Below are 14,356 nucleotides of genomic sequence, written 5' to 3'. Positions count from 1 at the left end.
TGTCGGCTCTGCTTGGTTCCTCTTTGCATGGATTGACTGGATCTTCCTTAGGGCCTCTTCCTCTTGGAAGGATGGCATGTGTGTGGGGTTTGTGGATGTGTATGGTGGTGAGGTTGTTTCGGGAGGATCTTCTCTCCCTCTTTGGCACTGGGACAAGTATTTGGAACATCGTAGCTCTTCTTTTCCCTTGTTCTCTATGGCCTTCTATTCGACCTGTAGCTTGGGAGGCGGAAGAGGTATCGGGGGTAGTGTGGGGACTCTTTTGGTGTGTGATGCAGATGTTTTTGTCTTTTGGCCAAAGGTTTCTGTGTTTGGTGTTGTTCAAGATGGTGCAATTGTGGCAGATCTGTTCACTTTTGGCGAGGTGGTGGGTTCTTTGGGGCCCTGGTGGTGCAGGGCACCTCTTGGTTTTGGATTTTTTTTGTTTGTGTGTTGATAGATGGTCCTACACCCTAGAATGGTGTTTTGAATCAATGTGGATCTTTGGAACCTATGAATGTAAAAAAGAACTTCTTGTAAGGTTAGTTGGCTCTAGGTCACTTATAAACCTAGTGACCAACTCTAACCATGGGTTCATCTAGGGTAGGAGGTATGTTTTTAAGTTGTTCCCTAAGTTTTTTTAGGCTTAGGATTGGTCTACAAGTCCATTAGGGACTTTGGAATGTCAAAATTGAAAAGTTGTCAAAAGATGTAAAAAGTTGCAAAAGTTGCTAAGCAACATTTCCCCACCGATTGGCCAAGTAGTTCCAACGGTCTTAACAAATTGAAAATCAGTTTTAGTTGTTGGGGATGGCCTATTTGTGCCTTATAGATCATCGTTGAGTTGGTTGGATGATGAATGTGAGAAGTTGGTGGTTTGAATAAACAAAAACTCAAATTTTACCCATTTTTACTGGTTTATGTACTGTACGATCTGATAGAGCATTGGTTGGCATAAAATTTTGAATTGGTTGGATTGTGGTGTGAGTGAAAGTTCAAATGCAAGTGTTCTGACTCGAATTGGTGAAGTCTAGAGAAATTTGTAGGAAGTTTATCAAAACTATCACTCCAAGAACTGGTACATAGGGTTTCACCAAAAATATGACCCTAACCTACAAATCCTATTGAGGAACTCATTGGCCCTTTGGGAAATGCAAGTTGAGGGTGTGTACATTATTATTCCAAAGGGGTGGAATTTGGGGGTGAGTTTTGGTGTGGTTTCCACCATACCCTAGGTTAAACAAAATCATGTGTTTAGCCTAGCCTTGAGGAGGAATGAGAGAACAGTCACCTAAGGAGAGTTTGGGAACCGGTTTGAAAGGTGGTTTTGGTTCATTAGACACCCGAGGAGAATCCCCAAGGGGTGATTTAGATTCTGCAACCTCATTCGTAGTTGCTTTGGAAAATAGACCTAATTAGGCCTATTAGGTCTACCAACCCAGTAGGTGCTTAGGAGTTTTGGAGCAAGGTAATAACTCTATCTCTTGGAATTGGATGTAAGTTCCAAAAGGGTACTCCAAAATGTAATTTATTCCTAGGGTTATTTGAAATAAATTTGAATTATTTGAGAAATACCGGTCAGATAGGACTACAAGGAATAGGCCTAATTGGGGATTCCTTGACCCGGGTGCAGTAGGAAGTCTCCAAAATTGGGTGAAAGGCATGGTATGAGTGTCCTAGGTTGTCAAATATTCCTAACCCTCCTTAGAAAGTGTGGTGGTTGATTGAGTATATTGTGTGTGGGTAGAACCCTAGTTGTGGGTTGAGACAAGCCTTCTCAAGGCTTAAAAGGGTGATTTGGGTCTTCTTACCTTCTTGTTGCCCACTCTGCATCAAGTGGTATTAGAGGCTTAAAGGTTTTTGAGGGTGGAAGAAGGAGGTATTTAAGATGTCAGAAGGAGAAGACACTAGTAATGGAAGAAGGATGACCAACGTTGAATTGGCCAAGTTGGTAAGAGAGCAGGTGGCAGCCAACAAATAGATGAGAAAAGAATTGGATAGGTTGAAGGGAAAGATGGATAAGAAGAAAGGAGACTCTGAAGAAGAAGAGGAAGAAGGGAATGAGGATTATGCCCTTTTGCTGGTAAGAGAAAGGATACCTGTAGATCAGAGAAGTTTCCTTGAAGCCCTTGAGAGAGTAGGTAGCAGAGATGACAAAGCAAGCCTACCTATTTTTACTGGGAAGATTAAACCAGAGGAGGTGATGGATTGGTTGGAGGCCTTGGAGAATCACTTTGAGTTTGAATATGTGTCTGAGAACCAAAAGATGAAGACTGCTAAGTCCAAGATGAAAAGATTTGCCCTTAGTTGGTGGAACTACTTGCAAAATGAGAGAGTAGAAGAGGGAAAGAACCCCATCTCATCATGGAAGAGGATGGTTGCAAAGGTGAAAAGACAATTTGTACCTGATTATTATGATGTGACAATGCACAAGAAGTTTCATAGCCTAAGACAAAAGGATTTGGATGTCAGTGGATACACAGAGGAGTTCCACAAACTATCCTTCAGAGCAAGGGTGTCAGAGATTGAAAAGAAAAAGTTGGCAAGATACATGAATGGCCTCAAGTATGCCATTCGAGATGAATTAAGTCTCTACAATCCGGAGACAGTTCACAAATGCTATCAGATGGCACTGAGGATTGAAGAAAATTTTAGAAGAAAGGGAGACCAACAAGGTAGAGGAAGAGGAGGTAACTTTAGAGGAAAAGGTAGATTTGGTGGAAGGGGAACATCTCCTAAACAACAAGGAGAGTCAAGTAATCAGGAATCAGAAGGAGAACCAAGTCACAGGGGTAGTTTCAAAGGAAGGACACCAAATGGTCGAGGTAGATTTGGAGGTAGAGGATCCAATGTGTTCACCGAAAGGTGTTTCACATGTAATCACGTTGGCCATCAGTCATTTAGATATCCGAAAAAACAAGGCTCTAACAGTCAAGGTGGAGAAAGGAGAGTTCATTTAGCATAGGAGGAGGACACCCAAATTGTGAACTCACCTTCAAGACATGCAGACCCAGAACAAGGGGAGTGTCTGATGTTCCAAAGGGCCCTCTTGAAGGTACCAACCGTCAAGGAGCCACCACAGAAGAAGACACTATTCAGAACTACTTGCAAGGTAAGTGGAAAAGTATGTAGAGTCATTGTGGACTCAGGGTCAACGGATAATCTTGCTTCAATTGAGATGGTTAGCAAGCTTGGATTGAAGAAATTTCCTCATCCCTACCCCTACAAAGTCTCTTGGTTGAGCAAAGAGCAGCAAGCCTTGGTAAGTGAACAAGTTTGGGTTGAATTTCAAATAGGTGAATATAGAGACAAGATCTTGTGTGATGTTACAGAGATGGATGCTTGCCATTTACTCCTTGGAAGACCATGGCAATATTATGTAGACTCAAGACATGATAGGAGGAAAAATGTCTACAAGTTAACTAAAAATGGTGTGCAATACACTATGACTCCACTACTAGATGATGGTAAGGATAGTCACGTTGTGACTAGTGTCATGTTAGTAGGTAAAGAGGAGTTTATGCAGACACTCAGTGAGAAGGGTACCCCATGCTTTTCCATAGTGGTGAAGCCAAGAGAAGAAGTGAGAAAGAAAATGGAAGATAAAGTGCAAGAAAGAACTGCAAGTCCTAGAGAAGTGAAGGAATTGTTGGAAAGATACAAGGGTATAGTTGCAGGAAGCAAACCAAAGACCTTGCCACCTTTCAGTGATGTGAGTCACTGTATTGACCTTATACCAAGCTCAACATTGCCCAACAAAGAAGCATATAAATTGACCCCTGATCAAAATGAAGAACTTGCAAAGCAAGTACATTAGTCGCTAGAAAAGGGATTCATAAGGAAGAGCATTAGCCCTTGTGTTGTCCCTACAGTATTGGCCTCTAAGAAAGAAGGTACATGGAGATTATGTATAGACTCTAGAGCCATAAATAAGATCACTATCAGGTATAGGTTCTCTATGCCTCAGATAGAGGACTTGATGGACTGTCTAGCAAGAGCCAAGTACTACTCTAAGGTGGATTTGAAGAGTGGTTACCATCAAATTAGGATAAGAGAGGGAGATGAGTGGAAGACAACCTTCAAAACAAATGAAGGACTTTATGAATGGCTAGCTATGATATTTGGCCTCTCAAATGCCCCTAGTACATTCATGAGACTCATGAATGAAGTCTTGAAACCTTTTATCAATCATTGTGTTGTTGTGTACTTAGATGATATTCTGATTTTTAGTAAGGATAGGGATGAGCATCTAACACACTTGGATTTGGTATTGAAAAGGTTGAATGAAGAACAGTTGAAGATCAATTTGGAGAAGTGTGTCTTCTTGCAAGAAGATTTGGTGTTTCTTGGTTTTGTAATCTCCAAGAGCAATATCAAGATGGACCCATCCAAGATGGAAGCAATCCTCAATTGGCCTACCCCTAGAAATGCAAGTGAGGTAAGGAGTTTCCATGGTCTTGCAAGCTTCTATAGGAATTTTATTAAGAATTTTAGTGGTGTATGTGCACCTATGATTGATACTATTAAGGGGGGTAGAAAATGTCAATTTGTATGGATTAGTGAAGCAGACAAGTCCTTTGAGTATTTGAAAAGGAGGGTAGCAGAACAGTCTATATTGGTTTTACCTGATTTTCATAAGATTTTCACCATAGAATGTGATGCAAGTAACAAGGAATTTGGGGAAGTCTTGAGCCAAGAAGGTAGTCCAGTAGCCTTCTTTAGTAAAAAATTAAATGAGGCTAAACACAAGTACTCAACCTATGACTTAGAGATGTATGCAATGGTCCAATTCTTGAGAAAGTGGAGGCATTATTTTTCGCCAAAGGAATTTGTAGTCTATACTGATAACCATGCTCTGAGTTTCTTGAATAGGCAGGACAAGTTGAATCACCAGCATATGAAGTGGATGGAATACCTTCAAGCATTCACTTTCCCCATCAAGCACAAGAAAGGAGTAGCACATAAGGTAGCTGATGCCATTAGTAGGAGGAACCTGGCAATAAAAGAGATTCAGTTGGAGAGCATAGGTATTAATTCCATGAAGGATGTGTACCAAGGAGATGAGGATTTCCAAGAATCATACCAAGTATGTCAGGAAAAGGGTGAAAAGTACCACAATGAGTTCTCAAATTTTAATCTGCAGGAAGGTCTATTTTTCAAGGGAAGTCAACTTTGCATTCCTAGAGGTTCCATGAGGGAAAACATTGTGAAATAAAATCATTGTGGGGGATTGGTTGGTCATTTTGGAATTGACAAGACCCTTGAGTTGGTTAAGAGATTCTATTTCTGGCCTAAGATCCAGACTGAGATTAGAAAGTACATGGAAGGTTGTGTGATTTGTTAGAGGGCCAAGGATAGCAGTTGAAATGCAGAATTGTATACTCCTTTACCCATACCAAGCAAGTTGTGGGATTCAGTCAGCATGGACTTTGTGTTAGGACTTCCAAAGACTAAACAGGGTCATGATAGCATCTATGTAGTTGTTGATAGATTTTCCAAAATGGCTCACTTTCTACCTTGTAAAATCACACATGATGCATCCCATATAGCAGGTATATTCTTCAAGCAAGTTGTAAGATTACATGGTTTGCCACTATCAATTATCTTAGACATGGATTCTAAGTTTCTTGGACATTTTTGGTGAACTCTTTGGAGAAATTTGGGTACCAGTTTGTCATTTTCATCAGCCTATCATCCCCAATCTGATGGACAGTCTGAGGTTATCAATAGGTCACTTGGAAACCTATTAAGGTGTCTGACTAAGGATCAAGGAACTACATGGGATTCAATACTTCCTCAAGCAAAATTTGCTTATAATGACTCGGTGAATAAAAGCACTAGTCACAGTCCCTTTGAGATAGTGTATGGATCACACCCTAGAGGTGTATTGGAGCTGAGAGATGTCAAAGACCTGGACAAAAAAAGTGCACAAGCAGAGGACTTTGTAGAAGTAATGAGGGATATCCATCAACAAGTCCAGGATAGGTTAGAACAAACCTCAGATAAGTACAATCATGCAGCAAATAAGAAAAGGAGAGATTTGCAGTTTAAGGTTGGAGATATGGTGATGATTCATCCCAAGAAGGAGAGACTACATAAGGAGAAATACACCAAATTGATGATGAAGAAGATAGGCCCTTTTAAGATCATTCAAAAGTGTGGCAGCAATGCCTACAAGATTGATCTCCCATCGGACATTGGTCTCTCTAACACTTTCAATGTTTTAGATATCTATGCATATAAAGGTCCTATTATTGATGTGTGTGATATAGGTCTAGATGATTCTAACAAGGAAGAGATGTTACAAGACCTACCTAAGCAACCTAAATTTGCAGTTGAGAATGTACTTGATAGGAGGATGAGTAAGAAAACAAGGAGGCATACTTATTATGAGTATCTAGTCCAATGGAAGGGAAAACCCTTAGAAGATGCAACCTGGATGACAGAGCAGGCTTTGGAGAAGATTGTGTGCAAGGTTCCAGATTTGCCAACTCAAGAGACTTGAGTTTTTCTAACCCCTAGAGTATGGTGTAGGGCACCTCTTTTTTTTGGATTTTGTTTGGTGTTTTTGTGTTGATAGATGGTCCTACACCATAGAATGGTGTTTTGAATTAGTGTGGATCTTTGGAACCTGTGAATGTAATAAAGAACCTCTTGTAAGGTCAGTTGGCTCTAGGTCACTTATAAACCTAGTGACCAACTCTAACCATGGGTTCATATAGGGTAGGAGTCATGTTGTTTTGTTGTTCCCTAAGTTGTTTTTAGGCTTAGGATTGGTCTACAATTCCATTAGGGACTTTGGGATGTCAAAATTAAAAAGTTGTCAAACAATGTAAAAAGTTGCAAAAGTTGCTAAGCAACACTTCCCCACCGATTGGCCAAAAAGTTACAACGGTCTTAACAAATTGAAAATTAGTTGTATCCATTTGGGAAGGCCTATTTGTACCTTAGAGACCATCGGTGAGTTGGTTGGATGATGAATGTGAGAAATTGGTGGTTTGAATAAACAAAAACTCAGATTTTGCCCATTTTCACCGATTTATGTATTGTACGATCTGATAGAGCATTGGTTGGCATGATATTTTGAATTGGTTGGATTTTGGTGTGAGTGAAAGTTCAAATGCAAGTTGTCTAATTCGAACTGGTGGATTCTGGAGCAAGTTGTAGGCAGATGATAAAAAATTGTCACTCCAAGAACCAGTACATAGGGTTTCACCAAAAATATGACCCTAACCTGCAAACCCTATTAAGGAACTCATCAGCCCTTTGGAAAATGCAGTTTGAGGGTGTGTACATTGTGATTCCAAAGAGGTGGAATCTAGGGGTGATTTTTGGTGTGGTTTCCACCATACCCTAGGTTAAAGAAAACCATGTGTTTAGCCTAGCCTTGAGGAGGAATGAGAGAACAGTCACCTAAGGAGAGTTTGGGAACCAGTTTAAAGGTTGTTTTGGCTCATTAGACACATTAGGAGTATGCCCAAGGGGTGAGTTAGATTCTACAACTCCATTCTTAAGTAGTTGCTTTGGAAAACAGACCTAATTAGGCCTATTAGGTCTGCCAACCCAGTAGATGCTTAGGGTTGTTGGAGCAAGTTCATAACTCTATCTCTTGGAATTGGATGTAAGTCCCAAAATGGTACTCCAAAATGTAATTTTTTCCTAGGGTTATTTTAAATAAATTTGAATTATTTCAGAAATATTGGTCAGACAAGGCTACAAGGAATAGGCCTAATTGGGGGTTCCTTGACCCGGGTGCAGTAGGAAGTCCCCAAACTTGGGTGAAAGGCATGGGATGAGTGTCCTAAGTTGTAAAATAGCCCTAACCCTCCTTATAAAGTGTTGTGGTTGATTCATTACATTGTGTGTGGGTAGAACCCTAGTTGTGGGTTGAGACAAGCCTTGTCTGGGCCTAAAAGGGTGATTTGGGTCTTCTTACCTTCTCATTGCCCACTCTCCATCACCTGGCTCTTGGTTTAGTTGGTGGGTATGGACGGGGTTCTTCTTGCTCCCTTCATCCTGTCTTTCTACCTATTCTGAAGGCCTCTTTTTTGAAAGAGGCAGAGGGATTTTTTTCTTTCCCCCCTCAGTCTGTGCTTTACTACCTATTTCTTGTTGCGTTGTATTGGGGTTTATTATTCTCTTGGAGGATTTGTTGATGGTATGATCATATTTTTTCTTTTGGAGGCCTTTTGTGGTCTTAGACAGAACCTCTTGTGTCTTTTGGTCCTTATTGAAGCTTCGATGAAGGGTTTCTAGCTCTGCTCCAATGGTGGTTTTGTTGGTTTCATTTTTTGGATGGCCCTCTCCCTGCTGCTTGGGTTTTTTCTAGCTTGCCTTATTGAGGTGTCTTTATCTTCTTTAGAGGTGAAGATGGATATTGTTGGAGATAACCTTTCTCCTATTGAGGTGGATTTTGTCTTGGAGGTGGATGAAGGGTTATGCTGGTGGGTGATTGTTGGTACCATGTTTCTAGACTATGTGGGAATAGAGGGCAGTCTTTTTCTTGACCTCTTTCCTACGGTTTTCTATTTTGTGGTGTTGGAGAGATTGTTTAGCTTTCTGGCTATGAAAGGGTTGTTTGGGAAGTCTATCTACTCTCCTTCTTGTCCTATTGAGTTGTCCATGTCTCTTATCGAGGTGGAGACTAGGTGTGAGGGAGTGTTCCGACTGGTGCTACTTGTGGTTTTGAAAGGATTATCTGGTTTCTCGGTACATGCTTTCCTCCTTATCTTATTGAGCTGGACCTGTCTCTATTGAGGTGGAGAGTTGGGGTGAGGGATCATTTCGGTTGCTTTTGTTTGTACTGTTGGTTTTGTGGGTTGAGGGAGCCTATAAAAACCCTCTTGGCTTCTTATGTAGTAGGTTTCTGGTGCCTTTTCAAAACCCGAAATCCCAGATTGTTCCTTCAAGATGTATTGTTGTGATCTAGGCTTTGTCTTGTTGTGGGATCCTTGTAAAACCCACTTTCATAGTTGAGGGAGCTAGGAAAAGCCCTTGTATCTTGGTTTTCTCCAGGGGTCGGTTGGATGCTAGCCGTTTTCAATGGCCCAGTTCGGCCAGTGTGTGTTTTTGGTTAAGATCAGGTTTTGTTGTTGGTGATCTAAAGACTTTATTACAGGTTAAGGGAGCTTGGGAAAACCTTGCTTGGTGGCTGAGGGTGCCTGTTAAATCCTCATTTTTTGTTTTTCATATCTATAGTTTGATGTTTTAGACAAGTTTTAGACCTGTTGTTTCTGTCAACATGGTTTGTATTGGTTTACTTTTGTTATCTGGTTGGCAGTTGTTTGGTGGTGGCTGCTATGTTTTTTGCAGCTGCTTTTGCCACTAGATTTTTGATTGTGGATGGGCTACTTTATGTCTTTGATGTATCTTTTTGCAGCGATCCCTTGATGGTTTCAGATCCGTGAAAAATCTGAGGATTTCAAGTCCCTTCAAAACTTGTTGTACAGGGTTTTTGGTCCCCTCAAAACTTGTTTATCTTAATCAAAAACAAATAGCTCTTTTGTGTTCAACTATTGTTATATTTGTGTTGGATATAAAAGTTAGAGATAACAAAGATTTATGGTTACCAGAAGGTATTGAGATTATTTAGGTTGCATATAAGATATATTATAAATAAAAATATGATATTGCGTTAACAATAAATGATTTTTTTCAACACTACTAATACCATGATTAAGTTTTACCCAAACCTTGAAAAACTCAATTTTTTCACACTTATCACTAGATGTGTTGATGTGGAAATTCGTGTGATGAGTCACACCTCCAAACCATAGTTGCAGATAGATAATAATTAGAAAATTCACATTTATAAAAAAATAGAGTTCCTACAATATTCCATGCAATTGCTACATGCTTGCAAATTTAGCCCTAAAAACTACTAGTTCCTCTCTCTAGTAGTTTATATATGTCATTTCTACCATTTTGAAGGATTACACTCTTCCCTATATCTAAAGTAAGGATCACTTTCAATAAAGATGTATATTTCCTCCCCTACACCAAAATATTTCTTATATAAATTGTCATACATTTTTCTTCCATGTCATCACTCTGATATTTCACAAATATCTCTTGTTGTGCATTTTTTAGTGACATCTTTCAAAGTGCCTGCACTTCTACTTCTTCAACTGCAATTACCAAACCTTGTAAGTACAATGCTCAATTCCTCTCAAGGCTAAATTGATTTATGTTTGCATTATAATTTATGAAGAATGTAGTTAGCATTGGGATGATCTTAAATAAGAATATGATGAAAACTGATAAGAATGCAAAGATGTGAGAAGAGATGGATCCCCTATTAAGTATTTTTCTTCAACTTCTATATGTACATATAAGTTTGAGCTATGATTGTGCTTATATATACATATATATTTCTAGAGATGATTTATTTGAACTATATATAGATTATCAATCATGACTTACCTATTCATATATTTTGAATTTGTTATGTTTTACCAAGTGATTTAATGTTCAATATATTTTGAATTTTATATCTTATATTATGTCTTACCTTGAAAATGTTATGTCTTACCTTGAAAACATGTTATGTAGATTACATATATGTGAAAATTTTAATATATTTTTCAAATGTTGTGTCTTACTTTATATATTGTTCAATTTTGTACATGTGAAAGGTGATGATTGATGGTATTGTGAAAATGTTATGTCTTACCTTGAAAACATCTTATATAGATTACATATGTGCAAATGTTAATACATTTTTCAAATTTTATATCTTACTTTATATATTGTTCAATTTTGTACATATGAAAGATGATGATTGATGGTATTGTGCATGAAAGGTTTCCTGATCTATTTTAGTAAGATCCATTAGAAATGGATGTTTTTAATTAAGTTAAGTGGGGAAGGGCCCCAACCTAATACACATATAAATCAAAAACCATCCATAACAAAATAGAACCAAGGCTTGGAGATCAAGCCCACCAAGATCATCACAGAGTTTAAAAGAGTTTACATAACATAAGTTTAAACATATAAACTCTGAAACATCATACTAAAAACAACTAATAAGAGAGATGGAAAAAATAAAATAGAAAGGGGCATTATGAGATATAGCCCCAACTAACCAGCATTTCATTCTACTCCTCCTCCCAAGGGAGTAAGTTGTTGCTCATCTTTCCCTTAGTTCCTACATCTTTCGTCTTTGCAAGAGCTTTCCTTTTCTTTTTCTTATCAATTTTCTTTACCACAGTCATGACCTCCATCACACACTTATGCATTAGGCCTCTACTGATTTTTATTAGGTTCTCAATACCACCCTCTAGTCATTTGATCCATTCCCTATTTATTTCACAACCTAGGCAATTTTGTGGAGTTTCCAATGTCTCAACCTTAACATTAAGATTCCCTATCTTCTCGATCATTGATTATAATTCATGTGGTTCACTTGAGCCTCCACCCACCTCTTGGTCTTCTTAATCTCTATAATTATTTAGGCTTTTTAATCTTTCCACAGCTTCATTGAGTTGAGTTACTGTCGTGGGGAACAAGAGAGTGAGTCCTCTAGGATCAAATTCAGAGGTTCATCTTGATCTCCTCACTACTCCCAGAATATGTACCATTAAAAGGTGACATGGGTTATACAAATTCAGAGGTTGGAACTGTTGGAATCAGGTATCACTGAGAGGGGGGTGAATCAGTGATCTACCGGTTATCTTGTTTTCAAACTTAACTTTAAACCACCAGAAGCATACACTTGAAATTGAAATACAGAAACATAAAACAATCAACCACAAAATCATAACACCAGAATTTTATGTGGAAACCCTTGAATGGGAAAAACCACGGTGGGATTTGAACCCACAACAGTATTCCAATATCGCCAGTAGCAAAAAAAAATTATGATATAGGGAATGCACAAGCATTCAAGCACATTGCTGAGAGCTCACTGCTCAAATTCAATAAGGGCTACAACCTCGGAAGGCTCACTGCCTTACTAATTAATTATAATTATTAATTATAGAAAAATGAACTCCAAAATAGAATCTGCAATGCTTGGATGAGTTCTGGTTGAGTGTCAAATATATTGATTGAATCACCTATGTTGTTCTACTATGTTATGCCTTGTTCACTATCTCAATTAGCTACTGGATCAAGAATGTGCACGTGAAACTGTGCCAAAATGGATTCTCAATCACCACTATCTCGCATACAATCATATCATCCACCAAAAATATCATCTACATTGGTCTTATATATCCTCAATCACAAAATAGATCATTTACCATGTCGGCCTACTAGTGTAACGTGTAGTCACATGTCAGCTTAACTAGATCACAAAGGATAATGTGGATCACCAAAACAACAATAAAATGATGTTATTATGTCATCTCAATCAATCCATACAAAATTCATAGCACCGTAATCACCGGAAAGCTTCCAAACCAAAACTGCTCTATTTATCCTAAAATACCGATTAACACCTGCTTCCAGTTAAGAAGAATTATGGCTACCAGATCGAATCTCCATGAAGAGTTTCCATCAATGACAACCCTAAACCAATAATCAACCATCAGAAGTCACCGAATGAGTCTCAATTGGCAACAATCTCCCCCTATGGCATTGATGGCAATACTTGTGAAAAAATGGTTGTGTTGAGCACTGTACACTGGATCAAAAGAATTTCTAAGGATCCCCCTTAGACAAAGAATTCTGAAGCTTGAAATAGCACTCTTCTATATGGTACATTTTTCACCTTTTCTCTCCCCCTTTGACAGCAATGCCAAAGATGGGATGTTGTCCAAAATTTATATACAAAGATACTTGCTAGATAATTTACAAATACTTGAAGATGTCAGCAAAAATGGTCTTCAAAGATCCTAGGTGAGTGTCCCACCCATTCTTCAAGTTATCCAAAACTGTAATAAATGCACTAAATATAGTGACATGAATCTCTACTTCCCTCAGATCGGATGGCACAGGTTGAGCCATTGCCTTAATGCAGTCTACTTTAATGCTTAGCATGGTGTCCAACCGAGGGGCAATCAAGTTCTGAAGTTCACCAACACTATCCTAGAGATCTGATCATTAAGACTTGAGATCTTATCATTTAGAGCCAAAATATATCCTTCAACATTGCTAGTTGGAGCTACATTGGGATCAAAAGATTGTGAAATACTAGAAAGTTTGACCTGGAAAACACTTATTTGCTTGTCTATATCTACAGTGAATTTAGGCAAAATTAGACAAGACTTATACATTTTACCACCTTCTATCAGGGTATCTAAAATAACCTACAGACCTTTATTCAATCTCACCCTATCATCCTCAATCAACTTCCGGAATGTCTGCATCCTTACATCCTTAAATCTATCCAAAACTCACTTAGTATCAGACTTCTCTAAAGAAACAAAACTATTATTTACACTATTCATCAATTGAAATAATTTACCGAAGGGGCTAGCATTATAATCTAATTGTACATTTGGAGCGACCTTCTGCAAAAGATTAGCCAACATCAAAATGAGTTTTTTATCTTTTGATTCAGACTTTACAAAATATTGGCTATCCTGGGCTTGAATAGTAGCTATGAACATTAGCTTCTCAGCATGGGACATATGTCCAAGGTTCAGTGGACCATCTAGATTAATGGAGATTTGAGGTTGGGTCTTTACAACTGCAGGAGTATCAATTGTCGGATCAACGACTCCTTTGCCCTTTTTTACCTTTGTAGCCTTTACCTTTACACCCTCAGCTTCCTTTTTACCTTATCCATCCCCTTTATCTTGTGTACTGGTGTTACCACTTGGTGCAGTATCATCCTTTTGAATTTCGGGGGTTTTTGAACTGTCTATTACCGAAGGATTATCACCGAACTCAACATCAAGATTTTTGTTGCCTTGATCTTTCGAATGTCCCCCAGTCTGAGTTTCACCCTTCTGATAACCAAAAACACCTTTCTTTTCTTCCGGTTGAGAAGACTTAAATGCATCTTTGTACGAAGGATCATTTACAATTATTTTTCTCCATATGTCTTTTGTCTCCTTTCTTGCCTCTTCCACTCTCCCAGTCATTAACTTGTTTACCCTATTTTTTCTTCTGAGCTCTTTCTTATTGGATTCCTCAATAAGTCTTTTGACTTCATCATGGGTGATACAGGTGCAAACTTTTATTAGCTCTCTTTCTTTCATTTCTCTGTCAATCTTGCTAGCTATTAGCCTCCTTGCATCAATAATGTTATACAAATCCTTAGGGTTACTACACCCTAATTCAATCAATGTTTTTCTAAAGTTATGCAAGTATAAAACTATAGATTCTTCAACCTTTCTCTGATCTCCCTCATCTAGATGTTCATAATAAGCTCTAAGATTCTTCAAGTTCCCATCAGCAATTATTTCATATATTAGTTGGTGTATTG

The sequence above is a fragment of the Cryptomeria japonica genome, unplaced genomic scaffold (genome assembly GCF_030272615.1).
Source record: "Cryptomeria japonica unplaced genomic scaffold, Sugi_1.0 HiC_scaffold_201, whole genome shotgun sequence".
NCBI lineage: Eukaryota > Viridiplantae > Streptophyta > Pinopsida > Cupressales > Cupressaceae > Cryptomeria > Cryptomeria japonica.
Note: the sequence above shows the minus strand (reverse complement) of the source record.